The 26,687-nt window shown below is 44.6% G+C and overlaps 1 protein-coding gene across 1 annotated transcript in view; it reads left to right on the top strand.

The window, feature by feature from the left end:
* The window catches only part of ANKRD11 (ankyrin repeat domain 11), a 141,417-nt gene that overhangs the window by 3,145 nt on the left and 111,585 nt on the right, over positions 1-26,687 (top strand). The window contains exon 2 of the mRNA XM_030457533.1: positions 21,505-21,584. The gene's annotated coding sequence lies outside the window, so the exon portion shown is untranslated. The remainder of the gene's footprint in view (positions 1-21,504; positions 21,585-26,687) is intronic.

Raw genomic sequence — 26,687 nt, 5'->3', positions numbered from 1 at the left:
AAACCAAAACCCTCCAGCAAAGACCTGGGCTCCATTTCTGTGTGGTAGTCAACCTGTTAAGATGTTTTTATTTTCTACTTCTGTTTTATTTGACTAAGTCCCCAAAAAGGCTTCTCAACAAACCCAAGTGTATCTCAGTGTCGTGCAGCGTTCTGCTGCTGCTCAGCAGAGCAGACAAATGTATTTCTCTGGGGTCAGTGCAGCCCAGTGATGTTAATCAATACTGTACCAGCAGTGTTCCCTTTTCAGTAAACCAGATGGACTACTTACAACTGGTGGTGATTATTCTAACTGTGTAATTGTAACATGGCTGCATGATGACAGTGTTTCCTGCAGACACTTCAAAAGAAGGTTCCTGAGTATATCTTCACAGCGTTTAATCTCTACTCTTTGTCTTTATGTTGTGGCTTTTGGACATGTGTTTGAAGTACTCGGATTCTTTTTTTTTTTTTTTTTTTTTTTGTACCTCCTGCTTTTCTGTACATTAAAAGGAGGCAATACTCTGTAATAATGAAGTGTCTCGAGTATGGGAATAAACCCAGGATTAGCTGCTTTCTGGGGGTTCCCGTGGTGCTGTGTCAGTTCCACTTGGTTTTACCTCCACTCAGTGTCCAAGGCAAAAGCTAGGCAGAGCTTTAGGTTACCATGAGGAAACAACAGTACTTTTATTTTTTTTAAAGCTTGGATCTCCTCTAAATGTGCGTGAGGCTTTGTTTGGGGGGGGAAATATGCTCTGTGGTAACTTGAGTCTTAACTGGGACAGTCTAATTACCCGGTGAAGAAATCCTTCTCCGAGGGAAGGAAATGCACAGAGCTGGAGCTGGTTAATTACATTTTGTAAAATTACTGAGTGAGGGCTTTGGTACGAGGTTAGCCCCTCTTCCTCCCTCTGTGTGGAGGACCTGAATTTCAGGCTCGACAGTCTGCCTCCTGGATTGAAATTCTTCCTTTCTATGAAGATTTAATGGTGGTAGATACATAGCAAGTAGTGACAGGTACTGCTGCTTTTCAGTACAGCAAAGCAAATAATCCTGGGAGATATTTACATGGGGGTTGTTATGCTGATCGTATTTCCTTGAGGAGGCTCTAGTAAAGGTGGTGTGTCTGCTACCTCCATCACGAGTGAGAATTGCATATATTTTAGTTGTAAAAGGCTGGGGAGAGAAACTGGTGTCTCCATAGCAAAGATTTCAGTGTTTTGTGATAAACTCGCATATATTTTTACCCCATCTAATTTAAAACAGTCTGCGTGACACTTTACAGGAATGATTTGCATGCGGCTTTAAATTTATTTATTTTTTTTTTCCCCTGCAAGAGAAAATTAGAGGCAGGGAGCTGCTGCTTCTGAGGGTGCAGAGTGTTCTCAGCCAAGTGTTATGCAATTTGTATGCCACCGATGCACGGCCATAAAAAATACTCACATAAATGTTAAAGGAAAGCTTGTGTAGTCAATAATTGGAAATCACAAGCACGCTGAACAGTGTGGATTTGTGCAGCCAGAGCCTGGGCAAAACGCTGGCTTAGGGATCCTGCTGTGAAGGGGGTAGGGAGCTGTCAGCACCCGTGGTCTGGAGCCTGTCTGTGGGTGTATTTGACTTTACCTGGAATTTTCAAGCTTTCCTGTGTGAGGACTGGTGTTATCTGGTGTGTTTTCTCATGCAGCTGTTGGGTATTTAAAAAAAAAAGAAATCTTAATTTGTGGAGTCTGGGTGGTGGTGCTGGCTTCATCTGTGGCTAGTTAGAGGTGATGCCAATTTGTAATCCTTTACAAGTGTATTAAAAAAATAATAAAAAAGAAGCTTAAATGCCAATAGTAGTGAAAACTCTGTTCAGTGTGGAGCGTGTGTGGAGCGAGCAGGCTCACACGTTGCTCTGTGGAGTCTCCCTCAGCTGAGCTGGGGGCTTTTAAAAGTCTGTTCTCTAATTTTTATGCTCTGTGTGGAATAGCTAATCCCATAAAAGCCTCACACCTTTTGACAGATGAAATGCTGCTGTTCTGAACTTATTTGAGCAAAATATTTTTATAGATGGTATTAGCTCTGTGGCTCCAAGGGTAATGCAGTCCTTACACGAGAAAGATCTTGCTTTGATCTGACAGCTTTCAAGATCCATTTCCAATCACCGACTTCCATTAACTCTGTTTTTAGTGGTGCCCTCAGACTTTTTTTCTGTTTATGTGACTCTTTAGGGTGTTAACATTTCTGCGTCTCCGAGTTCTCTTTAATAAACTGAAGGAGTAATTGGGGTCAGGAAAGGAAATAATCCTGTTAGAAGGTGCAGTTAATTATAGCAGGTATTTTGGGCTCCAGAGTTCTTCCTCTTGATTCTTTGAATGTTTTCCCCAAACTGCAGGGTGTAGAGTTGTCACATTGCCACCAGAGTAGGACAGTGGGGCAGGGTGCTGTCTGTGCAGGTAATTTTGGGAGGGTGAAGGGAGTGCAGCTGCAGACCTGCTGGCCCCGGGGTTGCTGAGGCTTCCCTGGTCCCCTCTGGTGTGTGGTCACAGCCTGAAGTGTGTCCTTTGGGGTGCTCAGCAGCACCCATCTGGCACCTTCTCCTCTCCCCAGGGCATTGCTGGCATCTCACCAGGCTTCAAGACTGAGAAAGGGTCCTGGGTTTTCCTGCCCCTTCCAGTGTTGGTAGTGAGAAGGCGTGAGCTCCTAAAGAGGACTTCTGAAACCTGAGTCTCTTCTGGTTAATGTTTGTTTTCTGAAGTTCATCATGTGAGTCCTTCTGCTGGCTGCTGGTGTGGGCTGGAATTGATATCTGGAAAGGCTGAGGAGCAGGGAGACCCGACCCAAAAGTGCACAAAAAGCACAGAGTAGTGCCGAGTGTTGTGGGGTGGCAGTGATGGGAGTGAATTAGCTGCTGTAGCCAGAAGAAAGTGATGTTTTTTTTCTAGGTCAGAGTTGAAGGCACTGTCAGGGTGGTGATGTGAAGCATATATTACTGTCTGTATTGTCCCTGCCATATGGATGTGTGCAGCACTGCCCTTGGCATTCATGCATTGAATTATTTATTCTCTCAAAATCTGCAGGCAGCCTTTCTTCCCCTGCCTCTAGAAAAACCAAACTTACCCGATGACTGTTTTAAAAAATAAATCTTCCCCTGTAAATGGTTGTGGTGGCAGGTGCAGGCTGTTGATTGTGTATTGCATTTGTATCATAAACCAGAGGTTACAGGGTTTGATATTTTGTGGGAACATTGAAATATTAAATCTGCTGTTAGGTGCAAGTGTTTATGCTGGGTTCATCTGTGAGTCAAAAATGCAGCCCTGTTTCTTATTCAGCAATGAAATTTACAGACTTTGGAAAAGAGAAAAGCAGAAAACTTTTCATTCTGTGCAAAAGCAGCTTTGTCTCAGCTCTGTACTGAGGGTACCAGTGGTTTTCTTGCACAGGAGCAGTGAGCATCTCCTTTCCCCTCAGGTGGTACTGGTTTGCTCTGTGAACATTAAGGTGGTCCTTGTTTGGGTGGGAGGCTTCAGGTCCTTGGCTGAGGACGTCAGTGTCTGTGGGGTGTCTCTGTGGGGTGGTTAAATGGCTCTGGGTATCAGGGGAAGCAGACACCAAGGGAAGCTGGTTCTGTAATTTTTGTTTTGTAAGAGACTGACAGCTTTACAGTGTAGAGAAGAGCTAAAATAACTTATCTTTAGAGCAATGTAAAGCAGCTAAAATGGTATCCCCAGCATGGCAAGGAGGGGAGATGTTGCCCTCTAAAAAACCCACCACAATCCCTGTGTAGGAAGAGGCTGAGGGTTTGAAAATGCTGTGCTGCTCGTGGTGGGGAGAGAAGGGATGCAGCATTGTGAGCTGCTAAAAAGAATAATTATGTGAAATAACTTTAAAGGAAAATAAGGTGAATGGAAGCTTCATTATTAAGCACAGAATGCTTGAGTGCAGCTGATGGTGCATCTTTGATTTAAATAAAGCACACATGAAAGTGCTCCCCTCCCCCTGCGAGCTCAGCGTTATCAGCTTATCTGGGCAGGAGTTCAGAGCCATAAAAACTATATCCTGCTTACACCTTCCAGCCTATCCTCTATGACCTGCTCTGTGTAAACAAGTTGTACCAGGAGCTCCAAATTACTAGTAAGTAGCTGGGCTTTCTGCATGTTGGTTAGGTCCAGGAGGAGCTGAGAAGTTCCAGGAAGCTCTCCATTGGGAATGGTCTCCTGATCGCTGCCTTCTGCAGGGAGGAGGTGACAGATCTGCTGTCCTGCTGACTGGGGCAGTGACTGAATCCTCTGAAAAGCAGCAATAATCTTCTGGGTAGACTTTACACTTCGGTGTTTTTGGTGTTCTGTGGGAGGGTGGCTGTTGCAGATTGTGAAATGTCGGTGTTGTAACAACAGACACACAGACACACACTGGCTGGTGTCCTGCCCTTGCGTCAGGTCCTGGGTGGACTGAAGCTGTAAGCCTACTTATTTATAACTGCTGTAGTTATGTCTTTAGATGGATGAGATTAGCCACACCGATGCTGGGAAGAGATATAGGTGGATGTGGGGAAGGAGGGGGTGGGCGAAGGGGAAACAAACCTACTGCTCATGGTTGTTTAAATACCGCTGGGTGAGCTGGTGCTCTGGTTACAGAGTTTGGCTGCTTCCCATAGCTATCTGTCTCCTTGGTTTCATCTTGCAGCTATGCACAGGCAGATATGTTTATCTGAACTAGATTGTGGGTCTGTAATGAGCAAGCCTGGGTATTTTGGTGTGTGAGACTTCGCCTTTCCAAGCAGTCCGAGGGTTGAATAATGCACCAGCCCAGGGTGAACATCAAAACCTGTCCTCCTTGAACATTGACCTTTTTATTTCAGCTTGTGTGGTCTCTTGTCTTACCAACTCGGAAAGGACATGTGAGACATGTTTTGAGAATGAGGGCAGCTGATAAACACAGTGTCTGCTGTAGTCTCTGGGCACAGTTCAGAGTTTAGTGCCATGGCTCTTTGGTGTCTCGAGTTGTTTGATGCTCTCTGTTTTGCCAGCAGCCCAGGAGGCTTCTGGCTTTCTGACCAGCATCTGAGCTGCCCTGTCTTACTCAGAGCTGCTCTCTGTTGTGGCCGGTGGTGACGAATTAAATCACCTTCCCCTGTGATCAGTGCTGGTACTGGGGTGTTAAACTTGTTCTGTGGTGAGAGCTGAATTGCACTGAGCCAGTCCTTATCCTGGGGAGAAGAGATCAGACAAGGAGTCGACTTGTCTTTTCCCTGGTGTAGTGCTCCTTCATTACAGCTACAGGTTGTAGTCTTAAAGTGCTGAATTTACTTCTGCAGGCTGTCCTGTCTGCTGGCTTCCCCTGCTTCACCCACCATAATATTTATCCTCCCTTCTGTCTGTCCCTTCCCCTCAAGGCCAGGGCACCTTATCTGATGGAGGTTCTGCTCAGCTCTCTGCTCTCCCCTTGGTCCTTCTCATCCAGGGTTCTTGTCTCTAATTTTAGCCCATCTGCCTTTTGATGTTCTCTCCCGTCTGTTGCTGCCTTTCTCCTGTTGAGATCATTCTGCATCTTCTGTCTTGAGAGCTGGGCCTTATTTTCTCATGGTGGGAGGAAAGCACTTGAACATGGAGTAAAGCTGCAGTAATGTTGAGAGGTGAAGCATCTGTGGGTGTGGAGACTTCTGTTGGTGGGAGTGGGAATTTGGGCTCCTTGGGTATGCCCTTGGGTGCTTGTCCTGCTTACCACTAATGGCTCCATCATCACCTTCCCCAGCTGTTGTCTCTGGTCAGATCAGCTCTTTGAATCTCTCTGTGTTGTGGATTTGTCCTGTGTTGGAACATGGGGCTGACGTTGCCAGTGAGAGGTGTAGGCAGAACTTATGGAGCAGTGCAGGTAATTGAAATCTGCACGAATCCTTCTGGTAGTCTCTTCAGAGCCCTTATCTTGTCCATCTGGTGCTGGTTCTCTCAGTGCAGCTTGCAGGAGAGAGGAGTGCATGGGAGGGCTGCTGGCAGCATTGCATGCGTGGTGTTGCCTGGCAGCCTGGCCTTCCCCCGAGCATCCTGCCATTTACCAGGGCATGAGAGCTGCAAGCTGCATGGTTTCCTCTAGCATCTCACTTCATCTTTGCAGGCACTTGCTTACATTTGCTGAGAAAATGGCTGTTCTAAGGTGGGGGTGTGTTCTGACACAGTAAGCTGGTTCTCCACAAAAGGACGGGGCGTGCAGCAGCAGAAAGCTGGGACCCAACGTGGTAGCTCCAGCATCACAAAGGTGGCTTGGCCTGGTGTGCTTCAGCCACCTGCAGACCAGTGGGGATGGAGTGTTCATCATTTGATTAGTGCCCAGATACAAACACTTGCTGTTGCAGATGTGCAGCCTGTGTTTTCTCAAGTTCTTCTGTGAAAACAACATTCAACCCTCCAGCCACAGCAAGGGCCTTCGGTTTCAGAAGGACCCTGACAACTGATATTCTCCTTCCATCTTCCATTTGGTTTTTAGTCTTAAGGTTTTTATAGCTGCTTGCTTTTCTTGGCATAGAGATTGTCTGCCTGTTGCTGTAGGGTTGTCCATTGCTGTAGGTGAAGGCAGCTGAGGTTGTGCTGAGATGACCATGGTCATGCACCCGTCCTCAAGGAAAGTGGAGCATGACTGGAATAGATCTGGTGGCATGTGAGATTTGGTGCTTGTGGGTAACCTGAGCTCACCTGTGGAGTTTTGTTACCCAGATACTTGCTGACTGGACTGGCTTTTGTCACCAGTCACACCAAATGGTAAAGGAATGATGTTTCCATGCGTGTGGTTACGTAAAATGTTCACAGGCAGCGTTTTTTCAGGTCAGCTTTATAACATGTGCCAGGCTTTGAGTCAAACTTCAAAGAAGGTAGCTGGCTTTATGGTTGAACCTGTGAGCAGTTTTATGTGAAGGGTGGAGCGAACTGGTGGAGAATATTGCAGTTTTCCCACTGTCATAAAAAGTTATGATCCTTTATGATTCAAGTATTGTTCTGTAGGTGGAGGCAAGAGACAGATGCAGAGGTCGGTGGCAGTGTGTAGGGAGGGAGTTCAGATGTGCCAGCCCAGTGAATGCCGTCCTCTGTCTTCCCAGCTCCCTGAAACGGGTTCAAAAAGTGCCTTGTGCTCTTTTCTGGGTCTTCCTGAGAAACCTGCACCTGTGTTACTCGCGGAACAGGCAGAGCATTTCCATGGGAAAGGAACTTGGCAGGGGAACCGTGGAAGGCGGCTGAGAGGGGGGCTTTTTTCCCAGTGCAGTATTTTAAACTCTTCTTAAAACGTGGCACTTCAGAGTGGAAAAGAAACCGAGTCAGTTTCTAACCTACTTTCTTTCTTTGGGCTTTTCTTTTAGGGTACGAGCCAAGTGAATTAAAAAAAATAAATAAGTGGCTGCCTCTTGAATGAGCCCCATTCCAATTAACTGCACTCGTGCTTCAGGAGATATTTAAAAGCTGAGATATATTCCCTGTGAAAAAAGGACTGTTTGGGTTAACTGATCATGGAAGTAGAGTGGGATAACCTCTTAAAGCCTTAATTGTGGGCTTTTGTAAAAGTATCTGACGAGGGGCTCTCACTGACCTGTGCTGCTTGTAAACCTGGTGAGGGATGGGGCTCTGCTGGCTGTGCAGTCAGTGCCACAGATCCTGTGGCATAAAACACTTTCCAGTTTTCACAAAGTAAGTTATAGCTGATGAAAATAAGTCACTATTCCAGTTTCAGTCAGATCTCTATAAATATTCCGAGTGACTTAGCCTCTCGTTTGAAGCATTTTCTCCAGGGATGAAGAGGTATAAATGTGCTCTTTGTTTGCAGCCAGGAAAATTAAAAGATCACAACATTCAAACCCCTGCACGTTAGATCTTGGGGAAAACGGTTTCTTAAAGAGTGTACTGGATATGAATGCACTAATACCTTTGTTAAGGTGGTTTGTTTTCCATTCTGCTAGCTTGAAGAATTGTATTCTGAATACATTAAAACTTGAAAAAAACAAAACAAAAAAAAAAAAGGCAGGGATCCTTCTGGTGTGATGATCCATTAGCTGTTATACCTTGCCTTCTATTTATTTTTGTAAACACATGTGTGAATGTAAACATTTTATCCAGAATGGCCTTGCAAATGTTCCTGCATTAACATATATTGTCATGGAGGATAATTTTCATTTAACTGTAATTTGCTTTATATTTTCCTGCCTGGTTGCCATGGCAACGCAGTGGATGTGGCAGTGACTACACACAGGAGCTAGGTTATGCCTTGCCTTATAATGGACCTCTGTTAATCATGCTGCAGTTTGCTCTGAAGGAACCATGATTATTTGCAGGAGGCACTGTGTTTCTATGAAATGTCAGATGCCTTGTGGTACCTCAGCTTAATATTCAGAGTTATCAAGGGTGCTTTTCTGTTCTGCAGAAGTTTTGTCGTAAGAACCATGTCTGATGGTGGTGGAATTGATATATCTTTACTTACATTTACTGTCAGGCTTCATTTTCCATCTTTGTTTCCTTTACTGTAATAGCCTAACTAGTAATGCTCTTTTCTGTGCTTCAGCCTGAGAATTTCAGCATTTGAAACACAGCAGTGAAACATTTGTTAGCTTAAGCTGTGCATAAAAAGTTGACTTGCTCTTCCTAGTAATGTGTCTGTCTTGGTGGTTGGAGCTGGGCAGGCACCTTCTCCTCCACCCCAAGAACAAGCAGCTTTGCCTACCAGTGCTACTAAAGCACTTTATTCTGCTGATAAGAAAAAAATGTTTCCTTTTTGCTAAGAGCAGAGAGAAGGGAGGCAAGGATGGAATTTTTTTTAGTCCCATTTGTGTCTATGAATTTCACATGGGTTTTGCAGCTCTTGGTTTTGGCCACCTTGTTGATGTCTGCATCATGCCATGGCCTGAGCTGTGCCCATGTTTCCCTTGGATTTGCTTCCACTCAGGAGCCCCCAGGCTCAGAAAATGCAGACTGAGTGTTACAGATGTCCACTGCAGTTGGGAATTTCACAGCTGAAGATGGCAAGGTGATTTAGGGCTTTGCCTTCATCTGAAGGGGTTTGTGGTGGATCCCACAAGCACACAGGGGCTTTGCTGTCCTGTGAGATCAAGGGTAAGGACAGCAGGATTTCCAGGAGTATCTGTGCTGTACGACAGGCTGAGAAGATAGAAGGGTGCTGATCTCTGCCTTTGGTGGCTTGTTGAAATCTTGGAAGGACTTTGTCTTCCAGCTACTGAGATGAGAATCGTGGTGGCATCAGTTCAAAACTGAACTCATCAATTAGCAAATTATTCATTTTTGCTTAATGTGAGGAGGCAGAGGAGACAAAAACGAACCACACAGGATTCTCTTCTCTTTGTACTTCCATGGCAGAAGGCTTAAATTGTAACTTGGAGATGTAAATTTCACATCAGGCTCCTCAAAATGAATGTTTAGTTTGGTTTTAGGCCTTGAACAGAATCTGTGTGTGGCCTTTCCTGTCCTGCTCACTGCCCGTTACGTAAGGCTGGATTACTCCAGCACGTGGATGCTCTCAGACACATATGGTCTCACTGTTATTTCTTAGTACTTTACAGAAGGAATTGAGTAACATTTTGTTCTGTAATGCAGTATTAAGAAACCAAGCAGGTTTTTTTTCTGCAATGGCATATAAACAAGTAGTGATAACATCCTATTTAAAGCCTTTGGAGGAGGTAGGGCTAAGGAGGGGAGGCAGGGCTGAATCAAGCTTTATTTTTTTTATACCTATACCATTTTGCTTATCATAAAGGAGCTATTTTTTAAGGTGTATAAGCTCAGTGCTCTGTGTGCTGGGGGGATGGAGTAGCCCTGTTCATAGATGTTACTCCACTCTTCCCCTTCTTGTATTCCTCTGTTGTTCATTGTATGATTTGGGTGCTCTTTTGCTGTTTACAAGAGGCAGATGTGAATCGTAGTCTAAGGCCAATCTCGTGTCAATAAAAACCTGAAAAAGGGCTCGGCTGTAGACAGATCTTTGGGTCTCCTGTGGATGTTTTGCATTTTTCCTCTTTTTTCTATCTGTTGTCTCATAAATGCTCAGAATTCATTAATTGCAGTCTCCAGTGTTTTTTGACTTCTTCCCAGGTGAGAGGCAGCCACCTGAGCAAACCTCTCTTTGGTCTTTTTTTATTTTTTTTATTTTGTTTTTTCCAAAGGTGCAGTTCTGAGAGGTTTGGGCTGCAAGGTGAGCACAGTTGTAGGTATAAAGTAATGCATGTGGTGATTAAGTTACCTGTTGTGGAGTCATTGAATAGACTCCTTTACCTGACAATTGGGTTAAACATTCTTTAGCATCAGAGCAGAATGGCTTTGCTGGCAGAGTATTTATTTGACTCTTTCTGAAGCCTCACTTTTACAGCATTTTGAGGTTCACTTGTTTGTGCTTGGGTTTGGGCTGACAGCTGGTATGTAACCTTGTGGGAAGTCATGAAAAAGTATGAATTGCAGATAAAGCACAAAGCCAAACTGTTCTTCTGCCTCTTCCTGTTCTTGGACCCTTGGGTGGATTTTGAGCTACTTTGTGCCTTGAGGACAGCGTTGAATTTGGCTCCATTGGTTGTGCTTGAGGTGTGTAAGGGGTGTTGCCTGCACACAAAGCCTGGACATGGGGCTGTTCCTAAGAAAATGGTGCAAATCAGGATGAGATGGGCAGCAGGGAGTTCAGAGGAGCTGCCCTGTGTGCAGCTGTGGGAAGAGGGATTTCTTCAGGGAGTGGGTGAATTGCTTCCTCCTGCTCTGAGCAGCCTCTTAATGAACTGTCCTCTCCAGGGTGTAGGGAGATTAACCTCCCACGGCTAACTTCAGCCTGGGAGACTTCCACCATATTGCTGCCTTGCACTGTTTGTAGCTAAAAATACATTTGTGCTGCTGCAGAAGGGCTGGAGGTGTGTTAATCCTTTTCTTCTTTGGGAAGGAGACTCGTGTTGCTGGATGAATGGCTGCATGGAATCGCAGTTCTGCTGGGCCGCGTTACCCTCTGTTTTGTTTTGGTTTTTTGTTTTTTTTTTGTCTGCTAACAGAAGAAAAATGTGGTGGAAAGAATTTTTCTGGTTGGAATTCCCTCTCTGACAACAATAGCAGAAGTGGGGTGGGGTTGTTTGAAAATGTTTCATGATGAAAAAGTTTTGGAGGAGCAAGCTCTCCCGAGCTTCCTGGGCTTCAGCACGTGGTGCTTCCTCCTCCTCTTTGCTCTTTCTGCAGAAACAGCTGTGGTCTCACCACTGCCTCTTGCTATAGTTTTGACCACTTCTGTTTCTTCTGATCACGACTGTTTAGGAATGCTCTGACATTCTCTCCTTTTTTTGGTCATAATTTAGTACTTTTGTCTTTGGGTGAGGAAGACTGGAAGCCTCCCAGGCTAACACCTCTGAGCAGTACTTGGAGTTGCTGCTGTCCCTGTGTGTAAGGATGCAGGGTGGAGGCAGGCAGCTTGCTGCCTTCAGTACCTCCTCGTAGTGCCAGACAGATTCAGAGTCGTGCTTCAGCATTTCTGGCTTCCTGAGTCCTGGTGATGCTGCCTCTGTTTGTTGCACAGCTTGGTTTCCAGGTAACTCGGGAGAATGTTAGGGCAGCAGCAGCACAAGGACTAGTTCAGGCACAGCACGGAGAGCTGTAGGTGAGTTTACTGCCTTGTGTTGAGCAGCTTGGTAGCTGATCCTCTTTGCAGCGAGTTACAACTTGAATTCTTGCTGTTGGTGCCACCGGGGGAGCTGCAGTGGGGTGCTGGAGGTCTGGGATGTACCATGACTTGGAGCAAGCATTGCCTAAGTGTGTGAGCTTTGGGCTCAGCCCTCACTGTTTTCTCTCTGTGCTCTTAAGAGAGATGCAGCTTGTACTTCTCAAGTTGTTTAAGATTCAGAGGGTATTTTCTTTCATCTTTGGCTTACCTTGGCTGGTGTTGATGGACTCACCTGCTGCATCTGCTCAGCTCTCGTCTGCTGCACCTGCGGGTGCTGAGCAGCCACAGGGCTCAGGCACAACCTCCTTGGACAACCTAAACCAGTTGTAACTTTCTTTAAAATACGGATGGGACTGAAGGGACTCGGGCTTAAAATTAGAAAGTGTTTATGATGCAGAGTTGTAGCTGTTTACCTTGAACCGTAATTATCTTATTTCCTGAGTTAAAAACGTCACGTCAGCTCGCTGAGGCAAGATTTGATGACAAAGGAATTGTTTTTAGCCACCAAGGGAGCAAAGAACACTTCAAATGTGTGTCTAAATATGATTTTATAACCTAAAGGATAGCACACTCAGGATTTTAAATTGGCTCTGGAAGTTGCGTGGGCTTATGGGTAGGCCATTTGGCCAGGGATCAAGGGACTGGGTTTAATCCTAACTCTGTCCTTTTGTCCTCTGAGAGCTCTTTCCTTGCCACCCTCCGTGCTGTTTGTTTGGACGGAGCTGTGTTTGAAGGAAGGGAGCTGCCCTTTCACTTGGTGTTTGGCCCTGGTCTCGGGGTGTGGTTTCATGGCACTGGGAGGTTCCCCCACCCTCCTGGGGCTCACCGGCCCGTTCCACCCCTGCTGCCGTGGGAGAGTGGGAGGCAGAGGGAAGATGAGTGGATTTCTGCTGGGCTGGAAGGGCCAGCTTGTTTATGGACAAGCTCCAGAAGTGTCCCCAGGGAGGAGCAGAGATCTACCTGATCAGCTTTGCTCAGCTGCCACCAGCAGCTTCACCTCCTGAGGAGCTGGGGTACCATGAACCCCAATGAAGGCAATTCATACCCCTAATGAGCTGGGGTACCATGAACGGGCCCGGGCAGATCTCTGCCTTCCTTATTCTGTTATTTAGTGATGCTCTCTGAGTCTCTGTGGCTGAGGTGGCTCTGCCCCCCTCTTACTGTTTTCCTGTAGGGAAGTAGGAGGGCAGCAGGCTGCTGCTTCCCTGCCGTACCTGGGGCTGCCGGGATGCTCATTGCTCAGGAGAATGGAAAAGGGGAGAGGAGCAGCTTCCTCACTGCTGCTCCTGCTGCTTAAACCTGCTCAGGGCTTATAATAGGAGAGGGAGGAGGGGAATAATCAGTAGGAGCTATAGGTGCTTTCAATACATGTGGTATTTTTAAAGAATCTCCTTTTACTCTGACCTTAATGTGCCAGGACCTAAGCAGGAGGGGAGAGATGCTGTGTGTAAATCAAGGAGCTGCCTGCATTTATGGTTTCTCCTTGCTATGTAATTTGAGGAGATTGTAAGGCACCTGTCATAATGCTGGAAATGGAATACTTGAGCACATTTTAACAATTGCATTTTTCATGTCACTATCTGGGAACCTCCTGGGCCACCAAGCCAGGTCTGCTGCTCTGGCAGGTAATGGTGTCACCTCATCCTTGTAGAGCCTGCACATACCTGGTTGTGAGCCTTTGGGTGACACCTGCATCTTCTTAAGAAACCAGACCCTCATCTTAGTTGTTGAGGTCTCCAACTGTAATGTTCTGGTGACTACATGGAGTTTTTCTGCCTGGGGAGGTTGTAGGCTGCTGTTTGGGGCAGGTGGTTGTGCACTCCTTTGATACTTATCTTCTGTTTTTTCTCCTTCTTTGAGAGAAGCCACGTGTGTGTTCTTGAAGGCTGAACGATGACTTCCAGGACTCCTCCTTGGCTAATCAGGGTGTTTTAAAATGGGATGGCTGCATCCTTTTCACAAATCAGCTTTCAGAAAGGAAATAGTTCAGTTATTAATAGTAACCTGTATCCAATTTGCCATGGTTGCAAATATCTGAGACTGTAAAGGTGACAAATGTGTCTGTCTGTCAGTCTTTTTTCCTTTGGAAGAATGGCCTGTATTTTCTCAATGTCTTAAAATTGAGCATGGAGTAAGAAATTGGAGACTTATATTTTTCAATAAAGTGGTACTCTCCTTAGGCTAGTAGCACCATTAACCCTATTTCATTCCCTTAGAAGAACTTATAAAGGGAGTATGAGTGGAATGGATGAGTAGAGGGCTCTTAGTGAAGTTACAGGGAAGGTATTCAGCCTAATGATGGGAAGTAGGTCTTGTCCCACTTCAGACTTCTATTTAGCAGGAATGAAAAGGAGAAGGTACCTGAAATATGACAGCAGCTGTGGTCTAACTTTAAATTACTGGTTTAGTTCCAGGGAACATACTTCTTGTCTTCACTGGCTTGTGGAAGGCCAGCATCTTGGAGCTTAACTAGGACAAGTTGGAGCTTCAAGACTTTTTAGCTTGGCTTCATTCTGTTCAGCATGATGGGGTTTTTTGAGCTCTCAAAGAGAGGCAGTAGTTTTGTCTGGCTTTGAAATTCACCTTTGAGTGTCTCTCTTGATGGCATATCAGCAAATTCTTTATCATTCATCTCGTAGATTCCCAGGGGCAGAACTTCCCCAGGGTCACCAGGGTTACTTTGGGTTTAAGTGCAGGTTATAAATTTCCAGGGTGGCTGTGACAAGGGTGAAGTAGAGATTCTGCCAGTCAGTTTGGTAGCCAGGTAAGTCTGTTGCAGTCCTGGCTGTGTTTTACCAAAAACTGAAATTCTATAGCTTTTGAATCCACACTAAATTTTCTAGTACTTAATCAATTTCTTTTAGTTTTCCCATAACCCTTTCTAATTGTCAGCATCTGGGAATGTTCCTGCTCATGCTGTTGACTCCAGCAGTGCTAGTTTATCACTTCTTGTTTGTATGCCCAAGAAGAACATTTGTTGTCTTGGCCTCCTACCTTTCACTCCAGCTTACTATGTATGTGTTTCTGTGTTGACCTGAAAGGCTTTTCCTGGATACTGCTATCTAAAATGTCTGATTTTTCCACTGTGTTGTGCTCTTCATTTTACATGTCCACACGTATGCTGCTGTACATAAACTTTTTGTTTGTTTGTTTTTAAATAATTGCTATTTGTACTGTCTTTTGGTTATCTGACTATGGAATAATAGGATTAGAGATTTCCCAGTTTTCAGCTGGGGCTCAGCAAACCTTCAGGATAAGGAGGTTACAGTTCCTTCATGTTTTCATGTCAACTAAAAATAACGATGGAACAGTTCTGCCTGGAATATCCACACCATTGTGCATCCTGTCTCTCTTCCAAGTGGCTTAGGAATTAACAGCTTACTATACACTAAAATAAACAGCTTGAGGGTTCCGTACATCTTCATGCTGAATTTTATGGCTGGGTAGCTGAGCAGTTCAGGTTGTTTGAAAGCAGATCCGACGCTGCTGCTCCATGCTGGGGGTTTTCTGGGAAACATGGGCTTAACATGTATGTTTGTTTTTGCTGTGTACCCATAATAACATCTTCTTCCAAAGCAAGAGAGTGGATCTTTGCTTTGCACACACAGATCAGTTAATAAAGAGATGAGGCTGATTATGCATCTCTTTTGGAAGGGATTCAACCAGGCTGGAAAGACCCAGCAGCCTTAGGTAATTACATTTCATATTGGAGCTCTAAAAATGAAAAATGGTGAAGGTTTGGAGGATTATTTGGAAGCACTGATGCTGACAGACAAGGATGCTTTAGCTTCCTAGCCTGCTGAAGTGACAGTGAATAACCACTTCTGGGTGCCTAGCCATTTTCTTATTTTCATCTGTGATAGAGATGGCCATTTACTCTAAATCAATGCTCTTAAAAGGCAAGCATTGCTAGTATAGTTCTTTATCTATTTACTGATAAAAGTGTATAGTCTTTAAAGTATTTAACATTTTTTTTTTTAAATCAGAGGAGGTTTTTTTAGCTTAGGCAGACCAAATCATAGCATGGAAAACAGCGTGTCCTCCAGAGCCAGTCTTGTCTCTGCTTGCTAGCACAGAAGGGCAAGCTGGAGCCTTGAGCTTCAGTTCAAGGTTGGTTAAGGAAATTGCAGAAACTGTGTTTTGACTTAATACTTTCCACTCATCAGAGAAGCCACAGAAGGGTGGTAAGGGTGAAGGAGGAGGGATGAGGGAACATGCTTGTGTACTACCAGAGCTCTTAATTGTGCACGCAGAATTGAAGAGTCTGGCTCAGTGGAAACTGTTCAGGCTTGCTTTGCTCTCCTGCCACATCATGCCAAGAAGAAAGGAGTTACTTCAGTGATTTCAGTTTTCAGCTTTTGCTGGGAGCTGGGACTCCTCTGCAGCCCCAGTTTTTTACCCTGCCAAGTACCTTTCAGGCTGCTTTCATGGATTTTTCCAGGACAAATGATACATATTTTTAGAGGTTAGTGATTCTTGTGATATTCTTGTGGGTAGAGAATTTTAAATGCCTGATATGAAGAAATCAGCTAACCAGTAATAGAGTTACAGTGCCCACTAATTTCAGGGTTTATTGTTCAGCTGCCTGTTGTGTGTTTGTAAGAGTTAAACTCAGCAAAACATCAGGATTTTGCTGATGGTTTTAGGCACTTAAAACAGAGGAGTAGTTATTAAAAACTTCTATCTTTTGACTTACTGCAGTGAACTACAGAATTTGTAATTAATCTTTTCAAGTCTGTTTTCTATAAAAGGAAACATAGAAACTTACTGTACACAGCATCATTTCCCATCTCCTTGCTGACATGATGGAGTATTTATAAAGCAGACAATAGTGTGCAGTAATTCTTCAGGGTCAGCCAAGAATTTTGGTGTTGGAAACGGAGCCTGATGATGGTTGTGTCAGTGTGTGAATGCCATGACTGGTGGTGTGTTGTGAATTGAAAGCAGCACAAGCCTTGAGGAGTACCTGAGACACTGGAACTGGTTACTTGGCATCACTGCTCTTGCATTATTTTAAATCATATAGAGGCTGGAGGTCTCTAAACAGCTTAGTGTTCCTGAACTTAGGCTGCTGTCAATCACTGGGTTCTTGTGAGCTGTGATACCCATGCCAGGCTTTCAATTAACACACATAAAGGACAGTTTGGTTCCACAGGGATCACATCTTTCCCTTCCTGCTTGTTTTGGTGGGATAAAATGAGCCTTAGGCTCTTCAGCCCTTGTGTAAGTATCTTGATCTGTGTTTTTGAGGACAGTATCAGGTTATTTTCTATTTTTATCAAGTGGCAAAGATGACAGGAGCTTTAAAAAAATGTAGATCTCAGCATGCGGATTATCTGCAGGGCAAAATAAAAGAACTTTGAGACCAAGAATATATTACTGAAAGTGTTTGTTGCTGTTTCTTTTTTCTTTGTTTTTCCTGAGTGTAGTTCTCTCTGCACTTTAGTTTTTCCCTTTAGTGGTTGGTACTGTATGAGCATAGCTGGCTGTCCTGATTGCTGTGGAAATATTTGCTGCCATGTAGATCCTGGTGAAAGGCCCTTTCTGTAGCTCACACCACTGCTGGAAATTTCTTAAAGTGTAGGAGCAGCTGCACGTGTGAAGGAGCATGACTCTGGGCCTCTGAACCTTAACAGCTTGCTCAGAATACTTGTGTCTGGAGATGGTTGGTCTGTAAGCTGCTGATAGACTGCAGGGCATTGCAGTTGAAGGCATGTTATTTATCTCTAATTTCTGCCTATTTCTTGGAAAGAACTCTTTTCCTCCCCACTGCCAGACCTCCAGTGCAATACCTCTGCTTTTTCCTCCTCTTTCTTAATAGTCCTAAGTCATGTAGAGTGGTCTGGATGTGCTTCTTCAGGCTCTGGAGTAAAATTGCCCCAAACCTGGAGGTCTTTATTAGTTGGTGTCCCTGTGAAGGGCCAGAGGAAAGCTCCCACCACCACGGGGGGCAGGACAGGTAGGAGCAAAACCCAAACCAGAGGTGGTAATTTCTGCTCAGTGTCTGGATATGTGGCACTTCTATTTCTTCCCTGAACTCCAACATTTGGATTCTGAACTGACTCAGGTGCTGTAAGCAGGCAGGAATAGAATCCCTGTTGTTGCAGAATACCCACAAATATTCCTGGAAGATGGAGTCAGTAAGAAGTGCATGAGGTTTGTAGTGCTGTCTGCCCATGGATTCTCTCTCCCCCTGTCCCTCTGTTTTCTCAGACTCTTGAGCTGTAATGTGATGTTACCATTTCTGAGGATAAATCTTTTTCATCTGGTCAGCAGGGTGAAAGCTGTGTGTGGCTGCTGTGTAAAGCTGGCTTGTTCTGAGTGTGCCAGTGGAGTGTGTTGGAAAACATTTCTGGATCTCCCCTCCCTTCAAATTTGTTGTACTTGTACCCCCTTGAGCTCTGCATCTGAGGTAATGGAGCTTATCTGAAACCACTGGAAGCTCATTGATGTCTTGTGTGTTCCCCAGTGTGTGTTTTTACTGAAGCCCTCAGAGATGTCTCATTGAAATTCTGTCTCTTCCTTAAATTATTTTGAGGGAAGCAGATGAGCTCTCTGGAAAAAGGCTGTCCTTCTCTGCAGAGTTACTGCCATTCAGAAGTTGGTCTAGCCCAGGTTCCACATCTCACACTGGTATCGTGTTATGCTTCTTAGTTCTGCATCTCTGTAAAATTGGAATTGATGGGAGCCTGTCTTGCAGTGAAAGTACAACTTACTTTATGCTTCAGAGAAGCATTAATAAGAAAAAAAGGACTTGTTTGTGAGGAGGTTGGCCTCTTGATTGTTTGAAATGAGACTTAGAGCAGACACCTTTCCTGTTCCCTGTAAAAGGGAGATGGAAGTAGAGCCCTGCCAGCATTCAGTTGATAGTTTTATGCATCTAGATATTTCTTAAATCTTTAACTTTTTTCATAGAGACCTTTCTAAGTAACTTTACATCTGTACAGAACCAACCTGGTTTTATTCTTTTATGGCTGACATCAGTCTGGGAACCACCTCCTGCTCACTACTGGGACCAGTTGATGTTTCCCTGCCCAAGCTGCTCTGATGTAAATAGTCTACAGTTAATGCAAGTATACTGGTTTTTTTTTCAGATCACATCTTGTGATTGGAAAGCATTTTCCATCTTCAAATACAGATTTCTGTAAAAGGAGCCCTTTTATATTAAATTTTAATTACTCCCAGTGTTTTCAGTGGATGTGAGCAAAAGCTGCACTGTGTGCTCTAAATCTGAAGTTTACTGCTCTGCGTGGGAGTGCAGCAAGAGGAATCAATAACTAATCAGTGGGGAACTGCTGTGTTAAAGAACAGAAGTTTGTGGGAGAACTTAGAGGTTGAAACACTTGTTTTTTGTTTTAATGGAACTGTCTGTTTACCTGGAAGTTCCAAATTACTTCATGTTAATATCAAATAAAGCATCACAGGTCTGGAAAGTTTTAAACCAGACCCTTGAATATTTAATTATTTGGTGTTCTTACTACCATTTCAAGGCAAAGGGAGGCTGAGCAGCTGCCATTTTGCACTGCAGGAGGTTTCAGGGTCGCTGCAGTGGGCTTGGCACTGTCAGTGCCTTCTCTACCCACTGGTTCACAGAGGGGAAAACAAGGATGGGGATTTTGTTTTGTGAAGTACATTTTCATCAGACTAAGGCAAAGAAAATCAGATGGACGTTATTAATTATAATCAGGCTTTTGGAAGTAAATTTAGTTATAAATTGAAATGTTGGATTCTGCACAACAGGATCATTGTGTGAGTCACCCAAATGCCTCTTCCCAGCCAGGTTGTGCCCATGGGCTCTGCTCTGGGCATCTCCTGCTGAAGTTTCTACAATCATTTAGGTTGGAAATGTCTAGGTAGACAACATCCTGTAGACAGTTGTACTTCGTAAGGAACCTGATGAGTGTTTCCTAAGCAGTGGCACACTGCATGTTGTGAAAGTTTCTCTGCTTATATGTGGTCACTTGTTTGTGTTGCAGTACTTAATTAGCTCACCTATAAATATACATTAATGAATAAATTGCTGTAAGTAGGCCAAGAAGCATATGAATAGATCTTCAGAATTGTGTATCAGTGTGTCATGGGACAAGATTTCTGTAGACTTTTATGATAATTTTGTTCACAGAAAGCAGCAGTACTGAGTGTCCAGATGATGTAGTTGGAAGCTCAGCTTCTCTCTCATCTCTCTTTAAGTGGATACCTCTCATTACAGTTGTCTTTCATTGTGGAGGAAAAGGAGTAAAAATGGAGTAGGGGAAGAAATGCTGTGCAAATGCTGTCATCATGGCTGAAGGATTGCAGTTCCCATCAGGAGATCTGTCAGTGCCCCAGGACTCCCTTTCCTTGGAAAAACCCATGAAGTAGCTGTGTGTCTTTATCTCCTTTGCTGCTTTGAAAGAAGAATGTCAGAAAACTTTTCATTTGTCTCCCTTTAGCTTCTCTGCAGAAGTTCACCTGCTGCAGGATTTCCTTTCTCCGAGTCAGGACTGTGTACCTTTGGGTTTTTTGGTTTTATTTTGTCTTCCTCCTCTTCACTCTGGTTCCTAAGGCTTCCCTTAGCTCAGCTGGTCACAGCTCTACTCTGGATGCAGCTGTGTTGCTCATCTGGACGTTTTCCCTTCAACTTCTCATCAGGGAGTAAATGTTTCTTAAAACAAACAAGGCTTTCCCAGGGTTCCCAGTCTCTTCCACTATAGATGTGGTTGGCCTCTGGGTCTCTCCTGGATGGTTCCTGAAGACCACCCAAGGTGGTTGGAAGGTGGGTGTCCAAAACAGTTTCTAAGGTGCTGGTCAGCAGTACAGGGTAGAACTGAGCTGTATGTCATGGGCTCTGCAGAGACCACTCCTGCTGACTGCTGAGTTGTGAAAAGAATAAAGGAAACTGAATCTGGTGGTGTTTAAAACCACGTTGCCTCTCGAGCTCATGCTTGCCCAGGCTCACACATCTTGTGTGGACTCCTGTTGAGCTGTGCTGCCCCAAACCTGTCCCCTTGGATAACCTGGAATATGATAGTAACTTCTGTGGAGATCTCATCTGGAGCAGACAAGTTTGTTCTGGCTGGCAGGGATGTGTTTTGGAGCCAAGGTGCTGGTCAGGTGGTTGAAAGAGCTGGGTGATTCCTGTGCTTGGCTGGGTTCAGCTGCAGCCCTGACACCGGTTGGGTCCCTGGTACCAGTGTGATGAAACACGGAGAGTTTAGAATCAGGGTTGTGGGTTTGGATCTGTCCTTCAGCCCTTTCATGCACCACTTAATGAAAGTAATTCCCCTGTGCCTTGGGTGCTGAGAGCTCCTGCTGGTTCCTGCCCAGCCTTGGAAATTTCACTGTGGGAATTTATAGCTGGAAAAATATCCTGGAGAGGTGCAGTTAGAGCTGCTTAAAAAAAAAAAAAAAAGGTTTATAATAGATGAACTGCTATTTAGAGCAAGGATCCAAGGTATGCTTGAAAAGCAAGCTCTGGTGGGGTGGGTAATTCCACACCAGTTGGTCCAGAAAGTGAATGATCAGCACCTGGAGTGGCCTGGGCAGGTTCCCTCCTTCCCTGCCTGCTCTCTCTGTTCACAGCTGGGGGGAACCTTTTTTCCTAAATAAAATGACTGTAAAAGCAGACAGATGGTTACAGAAACCTTGAGACAAAAGTTTGGTTTTTTTAATCTGTTATCAGAACGTTATGGAACTTGGGTGATGCTGTGCTAAGTGTTCCACTGCTGCTTTGATTCTTCTGTTTGTGCAGACTTCTTATCAGAAAGTTTATTTCTGGATCAGAGGAGGATATGGATGTTGTAGCCTTTAGATACTCAAATGCAGCATGCTCATGGATAGGATTAGATTGTGTAGCTTAATGTTCTAATGAACGGATTCCTGTGTTTTTCAGATTACACAGCGTTTTTGGGACACACCTCTGTTGGATTTTAATATATGTCCTGCTAAGAACAGCTTTCAACTATGGAATCGGTAAATATTTACCTTTTTTTTCTCCAAGTCTTCTCCTTTGTTACTTAAGTGCTTGTGTCTGTGACAATATTTTTGTTGCTTGGTTTTGTTTTGTCTTGGTCTTTTCTGAAAGTAGAAGGTGGAAATCAACACATTTCCATGGAATAACATACTAACCAAGAATGTCTTAGGAAAGGTCCTTGGTTCTAAGGTGCCCTTTAACTTTCATGTCATTTCAAATGTAGGAGGTTTTCCCCTGCCTTCAGTGAATGCAGAAATAACTTGCCTGTGGGGGCATTTCCAGCAGACTGCTTAGTTTGTTGGTGCTGTTGGCTGTGGAGTATTAAATATCCTCCTCCCTCTAGTATATCTGGTCCTCTTTCTTTCTCTTCTTTAAAAAAAAAAAAAAAAAGAAAAGAAAACTATTAAAAGATGCCAGTTTCCTAATATTATGTCTCTTTCTGATTAGTAGAATTGAAGCAGATGGCACCTGTGTTTCATTTTGGGTGAAGAAACCTCCCAGTATGCTGAGATTACAGTTTGATTCAGTGTTAGGAGTCAGCTTTTTGGTAGCACTGGCAGATGTAGAAATAACAGCCTGGCTTGAGAGTGAAATTCAGGAGGGGAACATTTTTGCCTTCTTATTTTGAGAGAGGATGAGAGGTCATTGATGTCCTCTGGGAAGAAAAGTGGTGTCTTTGGCTGGTAGGAAGGAGCTTTGTCCTGCAGTCCCTTGTGCAGGTGGGATGTTGAGCTTCTCTGCATGGGCTCAGCTCATGGGTTCAGCTTTACCCAGCCAAGGGATGCTCTGTGGGGCAGGGCTGGAGGTCAGCATGGCCAGGAATGGGATGGAGAAGGCTCTCCATGGATAACCTCCAGTGTGCTGCTTCTGCTCTAGGGCTTTGGGTGCTTGGCTGACCTCTTGGTTTGTGCTGCAATGGGATTATTGGTGTTGAAATTGTCATTAGGATAAAGGCTGTTATTGCAGGAGGGCTGGTGTAGAAACACAGGTCTGCTCTGTCAGGTGGCTTTGCAGGCTGGTAGGTTTCTTTTGTCCTGGGTCTTGAGGGGAAAAAAATAATAAAAGTCTTTGTGTTTAGTTTGTCCGTAATAATTCCAAGGTATTCAGATGGATGCAAGGGGTTATTTCGGTTTCCCTGGGTGAATATTAATAGCCCTAGAAGCCTTTCAGAGTGAAACAAAACAGAGTAGGCATCACTAACTCTCCCCTGCTGCAGCTAAGTAATTAAAGTGTATCAAGTGTGAGACCTTTTGCTATAGCATGCAGTAACTCTTGCCTTAATGGGCGCTTTGCAGTCGCCTGAAAAACTGAGCTGAATCCTGGCATCAATTATAAACCAGGTTGTTTGCTACCTATTATGTTGCATAGTTTAGTGTGAAGATTTTTCATTCTGAGGTTTGGTGTAATTGGTGTTTTGTTTTTAGTTTGTTTTTTTCTTGAACACAAACCCATCTTTTAAACAAGTATGGTATTAATGGCAGTACCTTTCACTTCAATTAAAACTTACTGAACATTCAAACCTATTTGCATAGCATGCTGCCTTTTGTTAATTATCCATTCCAGACTGGAAACTCGGGGCCAGGTTTGCCTCTTGGCTGTCCTGCTCTGTTGGCTCTGTTCTGCTGGTGCTGTTTCACATTTTAGTTTGGCTGATGGACATCAAGCCATTGTGCTGTTCCCTTCAGGTGCAAACCTGGTGCAGGGTGTTCCTGTCCCTGGGGAGGTGACTTGTTCCCTTCACATGTGCCAGTACCAGGGTGCTGCTAACAAACAGAAATATTTAAGGGTTAAGTGGATTGCTTGTGGTGTGGTCTTGGAGGACCAGGAAGGCCCGGGTATGTTTTGGGGTGGGAGCAGAGGGCTTGTTCCACTGCGGGAAGTGTTATGAAAGTCTGAGATTTCTCCACTTGAGGGGATGACTCCTGTGTTGCGAAACGCTGGGCTTGCTACAAACACTGCTACCCTCAGTTCTCTAAAACAGGCTTGTTTTTCGTTTCGTTGTTTTGTTTTGCTTGTTTTCTTTTTTTCCCCCCTTGGCTTTCCACAGTAGTATCAGCAGAGCTGGTATCTAAATGGGTGGAGAAAAGGGGAGTTCAGTCAACTGCATGAAGTTCCCACAGCCCGGGCGGCCGTAACGCGGCTGTAACCTCTCTTGCCGTGATGAGGAGGAGGGGTGCTTTCTTGATAAACTGTTTTGAATGTTTTCCTCAAAACAAGCCAGGTTCATGGTGATAGCTTCTTTTTAGTTCTGGACAGCAGGAAAGGGTGGCATCACCACACCGGGATGGTTCTGGGGTTTGGTGGCTCACTGGGTTCGGGGACCCGCCAGCCGGCGTGCTCTGTGCCTTCCTGACGTCTTCATTAGGGGAGCAGGGGGTCAAGGCTTTCTCCGAGCAGCAGAGAGATTGCAGCAGCTTTTGATGGTGGTTTTGGCACTGGTATTTTACAGAGTTCATAATGAATATGTAGGTGTGAGATTAACAGAATGAATAAAGGTAGTGCTGCTTAGCAGAATTGCTTTTCAGAGCTGCAGCCCTGCCTTGTTCTGACCTCTCGAGAAGGATACAATCGTAAAGCTGGGGCCTGTAGTGGAAAAGCAATTACAGTACATGCTTCCAGGATTGAATTGTCCTCTGAAAGTCAGATGCTGCCATTATAGAAGCGTTGTTTAGGTGGAATGTGACTTTACTTAACTGCATGGTATTTTTCTATTAATGCGCTTCAATGTGTTCAGATAGTTTCCAATTTTTATTGCTTTGGGTGAAATAGAGCTTAGTATTCCACAAGGAAGGGATTTCTTTGCATAGATGTGCTTTTTCTTTTTTTTTTCCTGCACGTTTCAGTTCTTATCCTGTCCCGATTAGAGGGGCTGGAAGATCACACAGTAGAAGTGCAAAATATTTTTTTATTTAGCATGTTGGTCACTGCTGAGCTGAGCAGCTTCCCCTGTGATTCTGGAGTATGGTAGGGAAGTGTTGGCTTGTGGGGTGTGAGAAGATGGTGTGTTACAAAACAGGAGCTGGAGCTGGGAGGGGAAGCCATGTGCAAGTGGAATTGTAGTCTCATGTAACATCGAAGAAGTGGAGCTGTGTGGTGTGTGGGTTTCACTGACTTCTGCTGTGGTCCACACTCCACCCCTGAGATGGTAGAGCCCTTTCTTTCAGAAAAAAAATGCAGATTTTGGAAGTGCTGAAAAGCATTGGGATGGCTTTTCAGGGGCAGGTTTGCCCAGAGTGTTTCAGAAGAGGCTGGGGCTGGGTCTGTGCTGGTGGAGATGGGGGAGAGCAATCCCAACCCGTGCTCCTCTGTCACTGCACCCGAACCTGCAGGAATGTGGGGTGGGTTTGCATGACTGTTGGAGGGGTAAACCTTTCTGCTAGTTTATATGTGATCTTAGTTTTTAAAGCCATATCTATAAGCAGAGTTTAAACAGAGGTGGCTTTCTTCTGAGCCTAGATTCTTGGTCAAAGGAGCTCAATTTTGTGAATGCAAACCACCACAGACAGCTATAGAAAAGAACTTTCCAGTCCTTCCCCTGCCCCAATGAAGTAGCTAGATTTTGGATGTAATCCTAGCATAAGCATTTGATTTGAGTGTTTGAATTGTTGCTTTTACAGTTCTCTGTATTTTATCAGAATTTGTTAAATTGCCAATGTTATTCACATGCCACTTTTGTCAGATGCCACCTACAAGCCCTCAATTTGAATGTACCTTTTAGGAGAAGTGTAGGTAGGGAAGGATTCCTTGCATGTCAGCTGTTCAGAGTGGAGCACTGACAGTAATTCACTCACAAACCTTTCCACTGCTAGCAAGCTCACCCAGCCTGTGTGCACACAGCAGCACCTCTAATGAACAGGTCTGAGCTAAGCAGAAACTTGTGTGAAAAATGTCTTGCTTGACTTGTTCTTTGGATGCAATTCAGATCCGTGTGTTCATCGTGACACAGAAGGAAGTTCTGGTAAGAGCGATCCACAAACAGATGTAACACCCTCCCTTTCTTGTCCTCTTTAGAGCCAGACAAAGCTGTGGACATAACTACCTAAAAAGAAGGAAAACATTTGGGCTTTTTCTTCCTGATTCATTTTTGCATGATTTTATTCTCCAAAGGAGTGATATTGTGGTGAGAAAAATACTACAATTTTTTTTTTAAGTGTACTTCTGGGTGAGGATTTTGTAGGTTTCTATCAGGCAGTGTACTCTACACTTAACAATCAGTTGTGTTGAGGGACAAGTTCATTAAAACCAGCTCCCAACACATTGCACAGGATCATCATTTCCATAGTTGGCAGAGTGTTGTTCTCTGGGGGAAGGTTCCTCTGAGACAGCCTGGTGACACGTGGAGGGAGGATTTGGGGAAGGGAATCTGTAGGTGATTTGGTGCATGTGCAGCCAGTCACCCCTTCCATCCCTCTTGTGCAAGGGCCTTCCTGGGTGTGACTTCTTCTGAAAGTAAAAGTGCTCTCAGGCAGGGTCTGGTCTGTCACTGCAAGGAGGCTGCTGCAGATGGAAGTGCTGGTTGGGGAGGTGCAATGTTTGGAGTGATGGTTTCATTTATTTATGAGCGTTTTGTGGAGCACCAAAGTGTTCTTGAAAGGGGCTGAAGTTAGGGACTCCACCCTGAGGAAGTGACACTGGATGGAAGATGACAGGCTTTGGAGTGGAATGGCAGGATTACACAAAATATGGCTGAAATCACTTGTTCTCAGAAGATATCCATCACTCTGTGATTAAGTGCAGATGATGCATTTGGCAGCAAGAGGTGTGCAATCTGTTCCTACCCTAAGGAGCTTGCAGACCAACGGGGCCTGCTGATAAGACCAGGCTCAGTGTTGTACTTCTTGAGTGAACAATGGTGTAGGATGTTTGTTCTTATTCCCTTTTCTTTCTTTCAAAAAACAGTGTTGATAATTCTGAGCCTGGTGATTTTGACACTCAAATACCTGAGTTTCTTTAAGGTGTGGAAGTGGTTTTTGGTGTTTGAGGGAATGCATTCTTGTTGTATGAATACCCAGGGAGCTGCATCCGTGACTTGGACACTCCAGTGGAGCTGCAGTGGGACAGTTGGTGTCTGACAGCTACAGGTCACCCCCCTGGCCACTCCC

The sequence above is a fragment of the Calypte anna genome, chromosome 11 (assembly GCF_003957555.1).
Source record: "Calypte anna isolate BGI_N300 chromosome 11, bCalAnn1_v1.p, whole genome shotgun sequence".
NCBI classification, from domain to species: Eukaryota; Metazoa; Chordata; class Aves; order Apodiformes; family Trochilidae; genus Calypte; species Calypte anna.
The sequence above is the reverse complement of the archived record's forward strand: the minus strand, read 5'-3'. Positions and strand labels throughout refer to the sequence as shown.